The sequence below is a fragment of the Acomys minous genome (genome assembly GCF_964271855.1).
Source record: "Acomys minous genome assembly, chromosome: 3".
Taxonomy (NCBI): Eukaryota; Metazoa; Chordata; class Mammalia; order Rodentia; family Muridae; genus Acomys; species Acomys minous.
Window position 1 is genome coordinate 70593934 of NC_140485.1, and position 4399 is coordinate 70598332.

Here is a 4399-nt window from a genome sequence, read left to right on the forward strand (position 1 = left end):
AGCGCCTGGAGGAGCTGGAGAACCAGCTGGCTAGCCGGAAGTGAAGGTCGCATTCCTGAGCATCCACGCGAGGCAGAGCCGGAGCCCCGCAGCTTGGGCCGTCCGGGAGGGAGCGCTTGCGGGGGGGGGGCGGGGGGGGGGAAGGTGGCAAGCTTTGCCTTCGAGCTGGCCTCGACTGGACCAGGAGGCAGACTTAGGGGCGAGGGGATGGGGGAGGTGCTGGTGGGGAAGGAATGCTACACTCGCACGTCCTGGCCACGTGCTGTGCCCAGTTATTTTTTTTGTTTTCCTTTTCTAAAAAACAAAAACAAAAACAAAAACCAAAACCCAAAAAACAAACAAACAAAAAAAAACACAAACAAACAAACAAAAAACCTACACAGGTTTCCAAGGGGTCGGTTTGTGGCTATTGCTGTTCTGCCAGGGGGAGGGGTTCGAAAGGAGCGTGCTTGCAGGCGCCCAGACGGCGTCCTTTTGGAGAAAGGCGCATTGTGCAGTACTGGGGCTGGGGGTAGGGGGCCGACCGCTGCTTCCCGTTCCCTGTTTATTCAGCCCAGAACAGATGGCCCGTTTATGCAGTACGTGGGGGAAGGAAGGGGTGCCCCAAGAACCCTTGGGTCTGAGCAAGTTTGAGTCTCCCATCCTCTAGCTCTTGGTTCTCTTGCTGTTCCTGTCTTCTGGCGCCAAAAATGTGGCTCAAAGGCCGCTTAGGACCTGGCTGGGGAAGTGGGAGCCTCGACTAGAGCCCCTGAACAGACCCGAGTTCTGGGGGTGGGGATGAGAGATGCGCTCTACCCGGATCTTCTGAGTCTGTGGCTGTCTCTCTGCTACTCGCCCCCCCCCCCCGCCCCCCGCCCCGAAGAACAAAGATGAGCAAGCATCTCTAGCAGCAAGCAACACAAACTCGCCAAATACATGCGGGGAAACTAAAGCTTAAAATGCTTTCAGTTTCAGAGTGAGCTTCAGGTAAATTCCTTTGGGTTTGTTTTGCCATTGTTGAAGCTGGGGTAGAAATCGCTACCCGCAAAGAGTTGCTGGGGTTAGAGGAAGTTATGCTAAGGTATTGGACATTGTGACATTTTAGGTCCTTCGTTAAGGGTCGTTAGCAATTCTTTTTTTTTTTTTTTTGGATTTTCGAGACAGGGTTTCTCTGTGTTAGCCTTGGCTGTCCTAGACTCACTTTGTAGACCAGGCTGGCCTTGAACTCACAGCGATCCGCCCGCCTCTGCCTCTCGATAGGGATCACATTTAGTCTTGGACACGGTTTTAAGTGATTTCTAAGTATTGTCATTGTATCCTTTTTAAAATTTCTCCCAAGACAGGGTTTCTTTTGTAGTCCAAGCTGTCCTGAACTCGATTTGTAGACCAGGCTGGCCTCGAACTCACAGAAATCTGCCTGCCTCTGCCTCCCAAGTGCTGGGATTAAAGGCGTGGGCCACCATGCCCAGTTTCATTGTATCTTTTTTTTTTTTAATCCGGACAAGCTTGTGTGATGACTACTACCTTAGACAACAAAATGCCTCAGCCGGCAAACACATTTACCCGTCAAGCCTTAGAACCTGAGTTCAGTCCTCAGGACGCACATGGTAAAAGGAGAGAACCCACTCAGGCAGGTTGTCCTCTGACCCCCACGCCCCACCCCACTGTAAATAAATACATGTAAAAATAAATACTAAATATAATTATTGCCTTCATCCTTCCCATTTTACGCAAGAGGAAATGGAGGCATGCAGTTCCCCAAAGTTGCTTATCTCGTGGCATGTTATCAGTTTCCTGTTGCTGCTATAACAAATAGAGGGCCTCGAAGGTGAGAGGAGTTGGAATTCAGAACTTCAAGATGGGTTGGCAGGACTGCATTCTCTCTGGAGGGGGCTGCTTTCTTTTGTACCTTCTAGAAGCCTCCTAAATCCCTTGGCTCATGGTCTCATAGCCCTCCAATCTTGACACTCCTTTCTCTGCAGATGTGCTTCTTCAAAAAATCTGTAGAAGTCTCCTTTGTCCTGTAGGACCCTAGATTTATCCACAGGTTCCCAGGATTCAGACGTGGAAGTTGTTGAGGGCAACACGGCTCTGCTACCACACAGGGCGGAAGCTAGGCTGTCTGATTTCCGGAGTGGGTGCTTTTCTGTACTGCTAAGGTGGGGTGGAGAGGGAGACTGTGTCACTGAGAAAAGCACTTGTGCTGGGGGAGCTTTGGGCTGGAGGGGAGTGAAGTCAGCCTGTGCGTGACTGTACAGAAGAAGGGCGTGTCAGGAGAGAGCATAGTGCAGGGAGCAGGAAAGGAGGGACGGAGGGGAGCTTGGAGCCAAATGTTAAACAATATGGCTGTGCTTTCTGGGATTTGCCCTGTGGGTCAGGAGTGGCTGGGCACAGGAGCTGAGGTGATCTGGACCTTACTTAGATATCATGGACCTTACTTAGATATCATGATCAGGCAAACTAAGCATGCCGTGAGTAGCACCTGGCATGAGATCTCACCTTGCCCAATCCTTCAAGTTTAAAGTTAAAGAAAGTGAGTCCTAGAAGACATAGGTTCTTGTCTGAGAGAGAGCGCACAGTGAGAAAACAGTAGGGCCGGACAGAAAACTTGTGTGGGTGGGAGACTGGAGTAGGGCACTTCCTGAAGGCGACCTGTCCCCAGGAAGAGCCTCAGGCGGATGTTAGACCCATGCTTCTTTCTGGGATGCAGCCGGCATCTCTCTGCTTCCCTGTCTCACCCTTTATTTGGTTCTGCATTTTCCCTAGTGGCCACAGGATGGCGCCGGAGGCTCTGAACTGGAGCCGTATATGAGCCCTAGCTGGAGGCCACTGGCATCTAGAGCCAGGTATAATGGCCCTTTCTTTTCACACCAGTTTTAGAACTGCAAAGAGGTCAGTGAGCCAGGGAGGAAGTCGCAGGTAACTGAGCTGGAAGACTCTTGATCCATGTCCCCCCTAAGCAAACTCATTTTCTCAGTGTTGATCTTTACCATTTCTCTTTGGACTGGGAGGCACCATCAGTTCGGCCTGTGCTAACTTGTGGGCCTGATGGTATGTGTTCCCTTTCCTAGGAGCACTTAAAGTTTAAGAGGACTCAAGAGGGAAGAGAGAGCAATGGCTGATGCAGAGAGAATGCACGGAAGGGCTTCAGCCAGCCGAGGCTTCATGAGTGTCCTGGGCTTGTCTTGTTTTCAGGGACTGGATCTCGACAGGATCTCAGCTGATTCTCAAGGCAACACTGTGAGCCTCATCGTCATTTGTAGCATCTTCATTTGCGTTGTCAGAGGAGGCAACCGAGGCGAGGGAGGGGAAGACAGGTGTCCCAAATCATTCACCGAGCCCTTGATGTCCAGAGGTGTTGCTACTTCGTCAGAGGGCCAGAAATAGGGAGTGGTCAGAATTGGAGTGAAAGCAAGGGGTCAGTCAGTACCGGGTGCCAAAAGGCTGGGTATCTTAGAGGAGAGAGAGAGGAACTGGGAAAAGGAAAGCATGGTTGCTGGGAGCCTTCTAGTCTTTAAAGTCATGTTCCAGAAGGGCAGGAGGAGGGGAGAAAGGGTGGAGGGCCGTTGGCATGTGAGTCTCGGAAGAACTGCTGCTGCTAATGGTACTAACAGCCACACTGATTTGTGTTTATGGTGATCGACAAGGAAATTTCCCATCAATTGCAACTCAGCAGAGCCGCATGCCACCCAAGGTGTGTGTGTGTGTGTGTGTGTGTGTGTGTGTGTGTGACAGGGCAGTGTGGTTGCTGCTATTTTCTCGAAGGGAAACACAAGGCTGCAGAGGGGATCATGCCTTGCTAAAGTTTATCCGTCAGATTACTGCCCTTGCAGGGTTGGATGGGGGCCTCCTGGCTTCCAGCCACACGTGAGCTGCCACACGTGGGCTCCAGCTGTGGCTAGTCAGAGAGAATGGGGCCTTTGTCAGAGCTCCCCCTTCTGCAGCCTTGGATGGAGGCCCAGGGAGATGGTTTGCGTGGGAGGCTTCGGGTATGAGGGGGCAGAAGGATCTAGTTAGGGTGAGGAGCTGGATCCTTACATGACCTATGTATGTGACTGAGGCTTCCTTCACGCCTTGTGCTAGCTGATCCTGCCTCAATGTCTGAGTCCCATGGCTTTGGCCGGGACTCTGTCCGTTCTCGTTGTACGCCCTTCTATCTCTCTCCCTCACTTAACGAAGACCTTCTCTTCACTCATGCTGTCCTTTCTAACCTGACTCAAACTTTGCCATCCTTCTGCTCAAAGAAAATGAGCCCTCTTTGTGAGTCATGGCCACCGAGTTCCTACTGGACGCCAGGTCTCTGCCAGGCCCGTTTACCTGTGTAGTCTCATTTTGTGCTGCACCTCCACCCTTTGTGATGGATTTTTAAAAAAAATTTCTCTGTTACCTTCTTATCCCATGTTCAAAATGAATTGTGATC